Source organism: Lissotriton helveticus, chromosome 5_1 (assembly GCF_964261635.1).
Source record: "Lissotriton helveticus chromosome 5_1, aLisHel1.1, whole genome shotgun sequence".
NCBI classification, from domain to species: domain Eukaryota; kingdom Metazoa; phylum Chordata; class Amphibia; order Caudata; family Salamandridae; genus Lissotriton; species Lissotriton helveticus.
In genome coordinates this window covers 1,054,634,185-1,054,649,397 of record NC_136065.1, presented here as the reverse complement: position 1 = coordinate 1,054,649,397, position 15,213 = coordinate 1,054,634,185, and the positions used below count along the sequence as shown (strand labels likewise).

Sequence of the window (15,213 nt, the reverse complement as noted above, 5' to 3'; positions counted from 1 at the left end):
CCACGGAAGATTTAACTTGCAGAGGGTGCGGCATGACAACTGAAACGCTAGAGCACGTGGTTTGCTTATGCCCCGCACTTACGTCCCAACGTAGACGTAAACTCAGAGTAGAGTGGAACAGGTTGGGTGTTCGGACCTGTAGACAGGCAATTATCACCTCTCTGTGCCCAGAAAACATAGCTCTGAATATCGCCATTACAACATATATTCGGGATGATTACCGCATCTTTACAGCAAAGGCGTAAGGAGCAGCAATCCCCCGCGCTGTCCCGCCCAGCGACCCAACCCAAGCTGCATTTTAGCCTTCAGTTTTAAGTATAAAATTATGAGTCTTAGTTGTTAAACGCCTGCACATAAATTCCCCCTGCTCTTTGCTAAGCGTTATCGCTGTCTAATACTCAATTGTTTTAATTTTTAAGGTGTAATATAACTCGAGTAACAGGTGTCCATAGATTTTTACTGTTCAACTGTGAAAAAAATATGTTTTGAAGTTTTTTAATTACAATGTATCGATTTGTGGATTCAATTTGTAATGCTTTTAAGGATATTTTTATTTTATCCAAATAAAGATTTTACATGTGAGGTCATAAGCAGTTCGTTGGGGCGTAATTTGAATTTCACTGGTTCTGTACTTAAATGAAATCTGAGCTCATAAATCACATGGCCCCTGCTTACGTGGCTCAAAGGCTAAAACTGGAAGGAATTCAAAAGACTGCACACTGAATTCCTCATCTCGGGGCAAGCAACTAAAGTAGGAAAACACTTCTCCTCTACTGGTGTATTTGACAAAATATATAATCAATTTCCAAGTTTAAAACAAATTGGGCAGAGCACCCTTTAGGGTCCTTAAAAAGCAGCAAATAAACTCCAACGGCATAATACCTCCATCCCAAAAAACATAACAAAATGAAATTCAGGTAAGGCACCAGTACCATCGTGCTGATCCTTTTCAAGGTCCGAGATTTAGCTTGTTGCCTCCTCTTACATTAATCACACTCAGACCTTTAGGAACCGCTAAGGATGTGAACTAGAAACACAATCTGAAGGATTGAATTGCTACATTAGCTTGCTTAGGAGGAAAAACTAAAGCATTGACAATGTTTTGCTTACGAAATCGTGACGTCGTGGCTTTAATACGGCATGTAAGCAACGACACCTCAAAAATAAAAGGAAAGGATGGATTTGTTATAAAGACCTCAATTCCTTCTACAAGTCAAACGGCACACATCGCACAGCCTTCGTCGCTTCCTGCTCAGCGCGCGGCTACTTCCGCCTGTTCGCCGGTAGGCGGGGCTGAGACACTGCTCCCGCGGAGAGGCGGGGCCAGTGCTAGCTCTCCATGAAGAGCCAATGGAGCAAGAAGAAGGAGGGGTCCCGGAGGCGGCCGACGCGAAGAGCAGGAAAATAAAACAGAAATCCCATGGAATACCAAATATTATACAGCATCGGCCTGTCAGCTCCCCAGGCTGTCCGCGGGCCCTGCAGTGTTGAAAATAATAATAATTAAAGAAACATCAGCCTGCCTATTCTACGCTCCTCCCGGCTCCGCTGTCAGCTTTGGGAGACCGCACCTTCGTCGTCGGCCGGCCCGCCGATCTGCCTGCAATAGATGCGCCGCGGCCGCCATTTTGAAAGATGGCAGCTCGGCGGTCGCTTCTCCACCGCCAGCGGCACGTCACAGCAGCCTCCGAGCCCCGCGCCTCCCTCTCATTGTGTCCGTGATGCCGCCCCTCTCCGCTTGCCGACACTCTAGCCCAGCCTGTCTTTTCCATGCCGCAGAGGACCCTGCGAGATCTCCGCTCCCACAAGAGGCAGGTGAGGGAGGGGCCGCGAGGGAAGGGGGGGATTATATGGGGGGTGGGGGCTGTTTCGTGTCGTTCTCCGTTACTGCCAAAGTACCGGATAATCAACCGGGTGGCTCTTTCGTTCGGGGGCCGGCTACTCATTTCTGCGAGTGTAAGTGCGCCTAGGTTCATGCGCGAGTCCTGTTTACTCGACTCTGCTGGAAATATGTAGATTACTGTGGCTCACACATCATCCCCTGTTCTTTTCCCCTTCCCCTAGGGGTGTTACAGTGGGGGGATGGATGCAAGTACGGGACACGGGGCGGGGCTAACTCTCCATGGTTATAGGTAACTTTCTAGGTTTCATGTGCTCGAGGCATCATCCTTCGTGACCACACCATGTTCAGTGCAGGCACTTGTCGACTGGATTTGTATTGAGGTGACCGGCTGCCTTACTCGTACCAGAGAGTTATCGCATTTGCATGTGTGATTTAGTGACTAGAAATGGACAGTGGTAGAATTTCTCGATAGGTATTACTTGTGTGTACACTTATGTTTCTTATCAGACCTGATGTACTATGGTGGACAGCGCAGCAATTTTAAGCAGGTATACGCATGGACCGTGCCTGGGTTTCTTAACTGGGGTGCTATACTTCTCAGAATGAGTGGTATTAATTATAAGAGATGGTACCACAAGTGCCCAGATGCTAGGCGTACTAACAAACACAGTGTAAGCACAGCTCATTAGACTCTGTACAAGAAATGGGCAGAGTCAGCACGTCTCACAAAATCTGCTTTACTAGTAATGAATACTGATATCAGTTTTCCCCAGGGTCACTATCGTATTGATATGTCCTACCAAAATAGCTAAAATTATTTTTCAGCGATAGACCCAGCTCTTCTTTCAGATTATTGTATGGGGGTCGTCCTGCATTACTTAGCATGAGTTCTCAAATTTTAACCTGGCAGTATTTGAACTTATCAATCAAGGCTGCCGTTCTTATAAACTTCTCAGCGGGGCTGCAGTTCTGTTCCTGGACATCTCAATTGACTCCAACAGGGTTTTTATAGTACGTTAGTGGCGAGTGCTAGTTTTGTACAGGACCGACGTTCTTTTAAGGGAACAGTAAGTAGTACCGCTTCTGTGGGTGGAGAAGCTACTTCGTGAATAATTGTGCCTGGTACAAGTGTTAGGCACTTTCAGTGACCAAACATATTGCCAATCCTAAATCAGACTTTTACATCACGGGATCTGCGTTGCAATAATAACCGTTTTTATTAAAATTGCATGTGTAACCAAGTCTCACCAACACACTCACTTTAATGATATATTCTTAAATTTAACATTTATATCAGCAGCAAGTACAATTGTCGATTCTGTATTGGGCATTGTCCTTCTGCAGGAAAACAATGTTTATAGTGTTGCGTGCATCGCGACAGTAAGGTGTGAAGGGTGGCGATTGGATCGTTTCCATGACAAAGGCTATGGGTATTTGACACTAATCCCATGGCCACAGTGTATAGTGATTTCCCCAGTTTGTCTGAATGAGGGGAGGCGCTGCTAGCTCAGATTGATCCTCGTCTCTGTAGACTGTATTCCCCGCTTGCATTCGCCTCTTCTGCCTGGGACCGCCAGGCGGGAATTCTCTTCCGGCCGAGGGTTACTTCCGGCCCAGTATCCCATCGCTCCAGTACGCTAATGAGTACTAATGGCCCGGCACATTTGGTCTAGATTACGTTTCTTCCTTAACCGTTTTGTAAAAAGCATTTCGGTAGACTTTTTCTCACGTCGTTTTTCATTTGCAAACATATCACTGAAACCATCACCAGCTAAGGAATATTATTGCTTTTTGGGGGCGTGTCGTACTGCACGGAGTTACGTCCTCCAAGATTGTTATTGCTCGAGCTACGTGTTGTAGTTAATCCTAAAATGGATTTTCGCATTTTCGGCTGTATATCACAGTAGGAAATACTTCCTTCCAATGCTTCAATTTTTAGCCCTAACGCTTTAAAACTGCATTATTACCTTTGCAGTATATTGGCACCCCAGCCTGTGGTCCTCTGTTTTCGGAAAGAGACTGGCATTTAGAAAATGAAAGCGTTACAATCTGCTACTTAAAATGCGGTTTGTCAAATGAACGCATTTTAGCCAGAACTGCATTTCGCATAATTTTAAAACGACGATTGACCAGAAATTCATTTCTAAACCATGGCATATGAGTTATTGCAAGATGAATGCATACTTTATTGTGAAGTAGCACTACATCATACAAAAGGCAGCCTCTGCAAAGCCTCCAAAAATGTATGTCTCAGACCTGTAATTCTTTAAGAATCATTGACCAGATTGTAACGGACTCTCTTTAACACTCGGTGTGTTTTCGCCAACGTAAGGAAAGCGCACTCGCTTCTGCGGCAGCCCTCGTGGGTTTCTGGAGGTGATATTGTTACTAGCTGCATACCAGCCGTTTAACAGTCGCTTGACTCTGTGACAAAACCCATCCGAGCCTTTCTGGTATGAACATGCCGCACTCTCGACCGAAGTTTGACAATCGTTCATTTAAATTACTCTTTTTAGTATAAATGAGGCCAATATTACCACAGAAGTCGAGTGTATAACACGATACATAAACGACGATGCGTTACTTTTCACGCTATACCCTCGATAGTGCTATATGTTTAAAAGTACACCGTTTTATTGTTTCAATTCTGCACTACTACATTAGCTCTACGGTGATGGGTGGATAAACGAACACATCGAGCAAGTGAGATAAGTGCCACTTGACTCCTGTGATTGGTAACTTTTTGTTGGCTAGTGCTCGACTCATATTAGCTTTTTCAAATACGGAAAAATGTATTTTACCCCCTCTGACCCGTTTTTCGATCTTGTCGGTAAATAATTATTTGTTAAAGGGGATTTCTAGAGCACTATCGTTTCTAGCTGATGGCATCCGTAGGCGTCCCAGCTGAGTTAAATGGCAGATAGAGGTGTCTTTCAAGCCCCCGTGAACTTGACATGTTAATTCATTCTCTCATTTTCATAGGAAGAGTTTCAGGCCATAGTAGTTAAGAGGGGACTTCTTTACCACCGGAATATTGCAGGAGTTTGTAAGCATTGCTTGAAGACGGGGCATTCTGTTGTGATTGCACCATGAACATTTCTGTCCCATTTGTGGAGTGCGAATTAAGCTGGCAATAACATTGTGTTCTAAGTTACTCTTCTTGCAAGGTGCTGCAAGTGAATGTAGAGTAGTACACAGGAGGTATCATCTCGTCTTTTCAGACAAGTACTTTTTGCTAACCGTTTTCGTGCACTACCCCAGTACATACAGTAATTTGTGAGTTTTACTTTAGTTCTCTTGTAGTCCGCTCTTGGCAGGAATTGAGAAAACATACGAGAATAATTATTTTTGCATTTTTAAAAAGGCAAACTCCTGATCTAGTAATATACAATAGGTGTGGCATTCACAATTCACCACTTATAACTTCTAGATTCTTTTTATTGGGATTATACTTTATTTGCAATGATGCACATCATACGTGTTTGGACCAGTCAGAAAAGAGTGCACCATAAATATTAAGAATCCAGGTTATATTTGGGTGAAATTTTAAAACGTTTGGTCTCATCCCTATGCCAGTGGTTGTGATATAGTTGTTGAAATCAACATTTATCTATCCTGGGTCAGGCGAGTCGCTTATGAGGAAGCACTGAATGATCAACATCAAATACCTGTTGCAAAGCAGTGGATGAACTGCATTTGATGGTACGAGATACATTAACAAGCATTTGCAATGCAATAGGTCTCGCATTAGGAAAGTTTTAGCTATTGGTATTGTAAATGACACATTTTGTATTTATGTGTTGGTTTTGACAATAGCGAAATTAATAGCTTTGTCATTTACAATGTCAATAGTTTTAACTTTTGCAAATGGACTCCTATAGCATTTGTAATGCAATATGTGTTGTATTTACGTGACTTAGATGTATTGATATTACAAATAACAATGACTTTTTAAAAATAATACTTAAAAGTTATTGTAATTTAATGGCAATAGCTTAAACTTTTGTAAATAACTTTTGTGAAGATTATGTTCAGTGTATTTTATTGTGACGAAAATACAAGAACAGAATTGAAATATTAACATCTTTTTGTGACATTTGTAATAAAGCTTGAAACATTGAGAGTACATATTTGAACCAGTTGTTGAATGGTTGTACAGATTGATGCTGTGGTGGTGCTGAGTGATGCTGTGGTGATGCGATAGATAGAGGGAGGGCGAAAGATAGTCAGAGTGAGGGCGATAGTGAGGGTGTGCCTGGTGAAAGGGTGTAATATGTCTGTTGGTGTGTGCCTGCTGGAAGCGTCTACTGATGGCTGGTGGTGTCTGTGCGTGGTGAAAGTGTGCACTGACGGTTTGGTTTTCAGTGTAGTTTTGTGTGGTTGTGGTTGTGTGTGTGTGGTGTTTGTGTGTGTGTGTGTGCTGTTGTGTGTATGGTTGCACTGTAAGGCATTCGCGAGCGTGGCAGTGCTAGAGTTCACACCTTTCAGTGAGAGGGTTTGGGGTAGAGGTGTGCCAGAAAAAAACTCATAAGCGCCAGATTGCAGCATAATGTGTACTAAAATAGTTCAGCCTAACTAAAGTGTGTAAAAGACAATACATCAAAAATAGTTGTCTAAAATTAGGCGAGTCGGATGGTGGTGTGTCTGCCTGCTAGAAGTGTGCGCTGGTGGTGTGTATGCCTGTTGGAAGCGTGCACTGACAAACGGTGGTGTGTGTGTGCCTGGTGGAAGCATGCAAATGTGGCTGGTGTTGTGTATGCCTGGTGAAAGTGTGCACTGACAGGTGGAGGAGTGTGCCTGTTAAAACGTGCACTGGCAGTGTGTGTCTGATGGAAGCGTGCGCAGGCAGCTAGTAGTGTGTGTGCATAAAGCATGCACTGACTGGTGATGATGCCATTTGGACCTTCTGAAGTATTTAGCCATGCAGCACATTATCCTGGGTGCTACACCATCTACTGTTACTTCAGGTGCATTGGTTAATGACCACACACCTAAGGATGGGCTTCCATGCTTTTGAATGAAAATATGAAAAAGTTGTGTACGTGTGTCATGTGAAAAAAACAGTGGAAGTGAGAGACAGGTAACGGGTAAAGGGACGTCCCTACCAGTGGGGCAGCAGGTGGCGCCAGGTCAACCGCAAACAAATTGCACATGAAAAACTGTATTAGATGTTTGTGACCGACCTCACGCTATATGTGGAGCACATGCAGCTTAATTGCCATATGACTGTAGGTAAAAACTCACATGGACAAGGAATTAGTCCATCAGAAGTTCAATGTGATGAATCAAAAAGTTCCACAGTCAGAAAGGACAACATGGGAAACTGTTTCTGTTGTATCTTTAGCCAAGAATAAAGAGAATATAGAAATTAGTCTTTGTGGACTTTATTGTGCATTGATTACATTGAAACTTTGCTCTTCCTCGAACGTGATTCAGAAATAAAGTTTTGATGTTTTTTACTTTAAAACTAGGGGATAGTTGGGCTGTTTTCCGTCCTTGCACATGTGCACATTACGGTGTCTGCAGTGCTCCGTACGGGACTGTCACATACCCAGCTTCAGGTAGGAAATCACCTGGGGTGATTAATTCTTTAGGGCTGGTGTCTGCTTCCAGAGCGCGCTGTGAAACGACCACCTGCCCCTGCTGGCTGGACGAAATGTCGAAAAAAAAGCAAATTTCCGATGAGCCTGCTACAAGGGGTGTCAGCTTGAAGGCAGAAGGAAAGGAAGGAAGTCCCTATTTACCACAACTTGGGAGTATCATAATAATAATACCCTCTTTAGTGAACACATAAGCCCATGGATTTAAAAACCACAATGTGTACATATATTATCAATTCACTGAATTTATTCACAAACACAATTTATGATAGAGATAATTTAAAACAATTGTACAATTTATTTCATATAAAACTTATACATTCAATAACAATTTCAGTGCCTTTGCAGTACAGTGTTAAAAAAAGGTTTTTACGAATTTCACATGAAGAGCAAATTAAAAACAGTAGTTATTACAAAAAATGTCAGTGTTAAAAAATAGTTTTTACGGATTTCACATGAAGAGCAAATTAAAAGCAGTAGTTGTTGCAAAAATGTCGACGCAGCGTTTCGGTTTTTATTTGTTACACCTTCATCAGGACAAAGCTCTTAAGTTCTAAGGGAATGGGTAGTCGTCCTCTTTAATCAATTTGAGGTAATTTTCGTACTAGTACCATTCATTGTGTCACTAGCTCAAGCTTAGTGTCATGAGATTTCTTCAATTCAAGATCTATTCTTGCATCTAAGAGTTGAGGGAGCCACCGTTTTCTTATTGGTGCTGGGGTTATGCTTCCTTTGATCTGAAAAGCTGTAGCAACATGTGACTAGATGCTCTTGACAACAGCGTTATGCATTGCAGTTAGTTTCAAATTTGAGATTCATCCGTCTTTATCTGCTGCGGAGTATTAGGTTCCTCCCAATCAGATCAGGAGACCTCCTTTGCTTTTTTTGATTTGAACTTGAAGGCAGAGCCATGCTCTGTGAGAGGATGTGTGGCCAAAGAGGGTGGGGACACTGCGGTGACTGTCTGTGGGCAGAAGAGAGGCAAAGCCTCTGCCCAAAATCCTACCCTGAAGGGATATCCAGGGACTGAGAACGAGAAAAGGCTTGTTCAGGGGTTGGGAATCCCCGGAATGAGAGAATACAAGGCGAAAGGGGAAGGAGAAGCGTACAACGAAAGAGGGAGTAAAGATCTACCAAGAAAGCAAATATTGAGAGGCAGGGAAGGGGAGGACATGAAAATAAAGGAGAAACAAGGGGTATATAGCTCGGGCAATCTGAATATGCAAAGGAGGTGGGGTGATGAGAAGGGAATGGACAGTCCAAAGATATAGAAAAGGAGAGCGGGAACATATGAAAACAGTGGAGGGAACGGGCAAATAAAACGCAGAGAATATGAAGTGAGCAGTGGGAAGAGTAAACTAAAAAGGGAAGTAGTAAAAGAAACAAGCATTGGAAATGCAATAGGTCTCGCATTAGGAAAGTTTGAGCGATTGGTATTGTAAATGACACTTTTTTTTATTTGTGTTGGTTTTGAAAATAGCAAAATTAATAGCTTTGTCAGTTACAATGTCAATAGTTTTAACTTTCGCAAATGTGACACCTATAGCATTTGTAATGCAATGTGTGTTGTATTTACGTGACTTAGATGTATTGATATTACAAATAACAATGGCTTTTAATTTTGTAAATTAATTCTTAAATAAAAGTTATTGTAATTTATAATGGCAATAGCTTAAACGTTTGTAAACCACTTTTGTGAAGATTATGTTCAGTGTATTTTATTGTGACGAAAATCCAAGAACATTGCATTTGCACCTACACACACACACACACATATATAGATGTGGTGGTGGTGGAGGTGATGGTGGTGGGTGTGGTGGTGGGTGTGGTGGTGGATGAGGTGGTGGATGAGGTGGTGGATGAGGTGGTGGATGTGTTGGTGGATGAGGTGGTGGTGGTGGATGTGTTGGTGGTGGATGTGTTGGTGGTGGTGGATGTGGTGGTGGGTGTGGTGGTGGTGGTGGATGTGGTGGTGGATGTGGCGGTGGTATATGTGGTGGTGGATGTGGTGTTGGATGTGGTGGGTGTGGTGGATGTGTTGGTGGTGGATGTGGATGCGGTGGTGGATGTGGTGGTGGGGGATGTGGTGGATATGGCGGGGATTATGTGGTTGTGGTGGATGTGGCGGTGGATGTCATGGTGGATGTGGTGGTGGATGTGGTGGTGATGGTGGATGTGGTGGTGGATGGGGTGGTGGTGGAGGTGGTGCTGGTGGATGGGGTGGTGGATGTAGTGGGGGTGGGTGTGGTGGAGGTGGCTGTGGAGGTGGCTGTGGAGGTGGCTGTGGAGGTGGCTGTGGAGGTGGATGAGGTGGTGGAGGTGGATGAGTTGGGGGTGGTGGATGTGTTGGTGGTGGTGGTGGATGTGGTGGGTGTGGTGGATGTGTTGGTGGTGGATGTGGATGTGGTGGTGGATGCGGTGGTGGGGGATGTGGTGGTGGGGGATGTGGTGGATATGGCGGGGATTATGTGGTTGTGGTGGATGTGGCGGTGGATGTCATGGTGGATGTGGTGGTGATGGTGGAGGTGATGGTGGATGTGGTGGATGGGTGGTGGTGGATGCGGTGGAGGTGGTGCTGGTGGATGGGGTGGTGGATGTAGTGGGGGTGGGTGGGTGTGGTGGATGTGGAGGTGGATGTGGAGGTGGATGTGGAGGTGGATGGGGTGGTGGATGTGGTGCTGGTGGATGGGGTGGTGGATGCAGTGGGGGTGGGGGTGGGTGTGGATGAGGTGGTGGATGAGGTGGTGGATGAGGTGGTGGATGAGGTTGTGGTGGGTGTGGTGGATGTGTTGGTGGTGGATGTGGTGGTGGTGGTGGATGCGGTGGTGGATGTGGTGGCAGTGGTGGTGGATGCGGTGGTGGATGCGGTGGTGGATGTGGTGGTGGATGCGGTGGTGGGGGATGTGGTGGTGGGGGTGTGGTGGATACGGCGGGGATTATGTGGTGGTGGTGGATGTGGCGGTGGATGTCGTGGTGGTGGAGGTGATGGTGGATGTGGTGGTGGTGGATGTGGTGGATGGGGTGGTGGTGGATGCGGTGGAGGTGGTGCTGGTGGATGGGGTGGTGGATGTAGTGGGGGTGGGTGGGTGTGGTGGAGGTGGTGGTGGTGGATGGGGTGGTGGTGGATGGGGTGGTGGTGGTGGTGGATGGGGTGGTGGTGGTGGATGGGGTGGTGGTGGTGGTGGTGGTGGATGGGGTGGTGGTGGATGTGGAGGTGGATGTCACTGTCAGTAGATCTTCTAGGTCTCTGTCGTGCTGTGACTTTGGCTCTGTTGTCATGAATTTGGTAGTGAGGGTAGCGATGTCTGGTTTTAATGTGCACCCCAACGCTTTATTTATGAAGTTGAATGTTTTCTGTCAGAAAACGTTTAACTTTGGGGCAATAGTAGATAAGGTGAGCTAGGTCTCCCTTTTCCTTGTCACAGTTCCAGCACCGGTCATTTTCCTTGAGTCCCAGCGCCGCCAGGCGAGCCGGGGTCCAGCAAGTCTTAGTAGCCAGAACTTTGCCTGTGCTAATACTGGCAAGATTTTGTTTTATAAGGGGGCGACTCAGAGGAGAGAGAGTTCTCTTTCGCTGAGTGTGCTGTCGAGGTTTTTCCCAGTATTTGGCTGTTTTGTCCTTTAATTTTGGTGGTGCTGGGGGGAGTAGCTTGTATAGGTGTGAAACCTGATGCCCTAGCCTGTTGAGATTTGTCATGTATTGAAAGATAGATGGCTTGTGATTTCCTATTTTCGCTTTTGTCAGGGCTGTTCTGATTTTCAGGAAGTTGTACAGTTATATGTCTGGAAGGTTATGCTGTGTTTTTAGTGTGGCGAAGGTGGTGGGGTTTCCTCCCTCTTCCAGCTGCGCCGGGAAGGAGATACCTAGCCTCTTCCATGTGTCAAAGGAGAGGGGTTGTCCCCTGTATTTAACCGTGGTGTTTGCCCACAGCAATTCACACTGAGTTTTTTATGCTGTATTCCATTTTCTTGTCTATTTTAAGGAAGGCATTTTTGGTATTTTTCAGTATAAGGTTGGAAGCTTGTATGTGTTTGTAGGCTGTGAGGAGAGCTATCGGTTCTAGGTTGTTTAGGATGGCTCTCTCAAATGCAAGCCAAGCTGGTGTGTATTCTTGGCTGGGTAGAAGCCAGTAGGCTCCCTGTTTTGCAAGAAATGCAGTTAGTTAGGTCTTGAAGTCTGCTCTTTTTAGGCCTCCTAGTTTTTTTTCTAGTCTTAGCTTTTTCAAACTTATTCTCAGTTTTTTGTCCCTCCATAAAAATGTGTTGGTCATCTTTATCGATCTTGCGGTGAAGGTCTTCAGTGAGTAGAAGAGGGAGCATACTCAGGAGATAGTTGAGCATCGGGGTGATCATTATCTTAATTGTTTCTATCCTCCACCCACCACCATGTTATGAATTTGGGTGACAATGACTCTAACAATGTCTTTGTCTTTGTGGTTTTGAGGTCCTTGCCAAAGTGCGTGCATCCCTAGGTATTTGATAAATACCGTTTGCCAAGCTAGGCCTGAGGTCCCCATTATACCTCTAGCGGTGTGGATGTTAAGTGGTTTGCACTCAGACTTATCCTTGTTGAGCTTGTATCCTGAGTGTGTTGAGTATATTCCTATGGTTTCCATGAGCGCAGTGATGGAGGCACTGGGTCGCTGTGTCACTATGAGGATGTCGTCCACGTATGCGGCTAGTTTGACTGTGGTCTCATTGATGGTGATCCCCCCTCACCTCTTCGTTGGCCTTAATATCCCTGATCAGGGGTTCCAAGGCCAGCAGGAACTACGAGGGGGACAAGGGGCAACCCTGTCTTGTCCCGCGTTGTAGGGCGAAGGTGTCAGACCCCCTCCCATTAACTACGATTCGAGCTCTGGGGTCATCGTACAGTGCCATTACTTTCCGTGTGTATGATACCCCCAAATTGTATGTCCTCATGCATTTTTCTAAGAAGGCCCATGATACCCTGTCAAACGCTTTCTCTGCATCTAGTGTTAGTCAGCACAGGTTAATCTGTTTTGGGGGCATGTTCCAGTATGTGGCCTAAGAGTCTGGTGTTCTCATGTGACATGCGGGTCTTTAGGAATCCTACCTGTGAGCTGCTTATTAGTCTTGGGAGGACAGTGTTTAGTCTTGAGGCCAGGATTTTGACGTAGACTGTCCAGTCTACGTTGATTAGTGAGATGGGCCTGTAGTTTTGGGGTAGTTGTGCGTCTTTACCTTCCTTCCGGATGACTATTATGTTCGCCTCTGCCATAGATTGTGAGACTACTCCCTCCCCTGCGCAGTGGTTGAACACTTTTTTCAACGGGTGGTTGCAGGGTCGTTAGGAAGGTTTTATAGAACGTGGTTGTGTATCCATCTGGGCCTGGTGCTTTGTTATCTTTTGGTGACTTGACCGCCATCTCTATTTCTGCCTAGATTATTTCCTGCCCTAGTGTCTGTGCTTCTTCATCCGTTATCTTTGGTAGGTCAAGTCTATCTAGGTAGCTTGCACATCCTTCTTGGTCTAAGGCCTGGTCTTTCTTGTATAGATCCCGATAGAACTCTTGGAATGTTCTTAGGATCTCTTTATATCTTGTATGTGTGGTTTTTTTGTGCATCTGTGATTTATGAAATGGTGTACTGTCTTTGTGTTTCAGGTAGGAGGCTAGTAGTTTCCCTGCATTATTAGACTCACAGAGGTTGATGGACTTGTATTTGTTCACCCACAGCCCGGCCCTCTTGTTGATTTTGTTATATTCGTATTCTTTTCTAGTGATTTCTGTTAGGGTGCTACCGTCATTTTTGTCTTTAATGTGGATCATCTCTAGTCTTTTGATGTCTTTCTCAAGCTGGTTCAGTTTGTCCTTGATTTCTATTATTGTGCCTCTGACTGTGGCTTTCAGTGCGTCCCATCCGTGTTCTGTGTGTCGTTGTGCCTCAGGTATTCTTTTATAGCCTCTTCATTCTGTCTTTGTTGTCCTGGTCTGCCAGGACGATGCTATTAAACCTCCATCTACGTGGGATTCTTCGTTATGGTGCCCGGTCAGCTGTAAGCTGATTCACGAGTGATCTGAGAGCGTTCTTGTCGCAATGTCAGTGTGGTCTATTAGGTGAGTGTGTGTGCCTGTGATTATTATGTAGTCAATCCTGCTGTATGAGTTGTGCGGGTTGGAGAAGAAAGTGTAGTCTCTAGTGTTTGGGTGTTGTAGTTGCCATGGAACTTTGTGGTTGAATCTTGTGCATATGTTCTTTAGTGTGTTGTGAGCAATTGGGGGTAGGGAGTGGCATTGTGATTGCCTGTCTAGTGTGTGGTCAAGTGCTACGTTAAAGTCCCCTGCCACCACTGTGAGGTCTTTCTGGGGATTGTCTCCAATTTCTTCGAGACTCACTCCCAGAATACGGTGTCATCCTTGTTAGGGCCGTAGGTGTTCGGTACATGGAAGTTTTCCTCCCCCTTTTCAGTTGTGTTAGCAATATTCTCCCTGCTTCGTCGTTTCATTGTTCTTCTATTGTTATGTTGGATTTTTTGCTTATCAGTGATCACCCCCCCCCGCTTCTTCCCTGTTGCTGGAGTGCAGGCTACCTGTCGTATCCATCTGGCTTTAAGTCTCTTGGCGTTGTCTAATGAAAGCTTAGTTTCTTGCAACAGGATCACGTCCCCCTTGGCCTTAGCTACGTAGTCTAAGATTTTTTTTCTCTTGACTGGGTGGTTGAGGCCCTTGACTTTCAGGGAGAATATCTTATGGTTAGCTGACAGGGAAGACATGTTTTTCAGTGTCATCGGTAATTGTGTGTGTTTGGTGTTCGTCGCTCCCCCTTTCTCCCTCTTACCCTGTGTATGTGCCCTCCTTTCTTGACTGGGTTACCTGCCTGTGGTGGTGGTTGGTATCTGTGTCCCCTCCCGTTGTTTTAGTTGTTCTCCTCACTAGTTCGCGATCTCATGTTACTTTTTGTATGAAGGTGTGTAGCTAGACGTAAGTAGGTAGCAAAGAAGACAGTGGATAGACTCAAGATATATAGACAAGACAAACCAACCCTCCTCCCCCCTCCCGCCCCTCCCTCCCCCCATTACAATACCTCGTACTCTGGACGTGCGACAGCAAGGCCTCCAATTTAACATCCCTGTTTGTTCTGTTAGTTAAGATTTTATGGTGGATTCATTGGCTCATATTTTGTTACAGATAATGGGGTTCAGTTTGTTATAAGATGTTTCTAAATACACTTTTTCATGGAGAAATTGTCCATTGTTATTAAGAGCACCTGTGTATAGAGCACTGAGTTTGATAAAGTTGAGAAAATAAAAGGAATTGTGATTGAAAGTGTACATATATATGAGTATTGGCTTCAGAAATATTTTATGTGCACTAGTGTCTCTACTCCACAACTCCTCTTACATCAAGTGGAGAATCGCCTTCAGTTATTAAAAAAGAAATAGTGGCAGATTGAATGCAGAGGTCGCAACAGGAAGACCAACTTTGGGCCAGGTACAGCGGAAGCTCAAGATTTTTAAGAACAGTTACCATCAGAGGAATAGTGTATGTAAGCAACAGCTTTATGCAATGGAATAAGTGGTGGTTAGGCAATTGGCAGGGTTGGGTGAAGATTGTAGTAGTATTCGGGCTGCTGTATCGGTTAATTTGGTGTGAATGAAGGTATAGTTGGTGGATTTGATCAAGTCTGTGCTAATTTGTTATGGCTTTGTTCAGGGGTAGTCATGTGGTGATGTAGTTTTTGTCCTGTGCCACGTTTAGCAAGGGTTGATTATGACCATGCTGTGCTTTGCAGAGCCCTTGTAAAGAC

At 44.9% G+C, this 15,213-nt stretch overlaps 1 protein-coding gene across 6 annotated transcripts in view; it reads left to right on the top strand.

Annotated features, from left to right (window-relative positions):
• The first annotated feature begins 1,231 nt into the window (after positions 1 to 1,231).
• The window catches only part of LCOR (ligand dependent nuclear receptor corepressor), a 286,641-nt gene continuing 272,659 nt past the window's right edge, over positions 1,232 to 15,213 (top strand). The window contains exon 1 of one of the 6 annotated variants that reach the window (XM_078643596.1): positions 1,232 to 1,811. The gene's annotated coding sequence lies outside the window, so the exon portion shown is untranslated. Of the gene's footprint in view, positions 1,816 to 2,005; positions 2,224 to 2,548; positions 5,546 to 15,213 lie in introns of those variants that run through there. The other 5 variants (XM_078643597.1, XM_078643590.1, XM_078643591.1 and 2 more) reach the window with 5 other exon arrangements.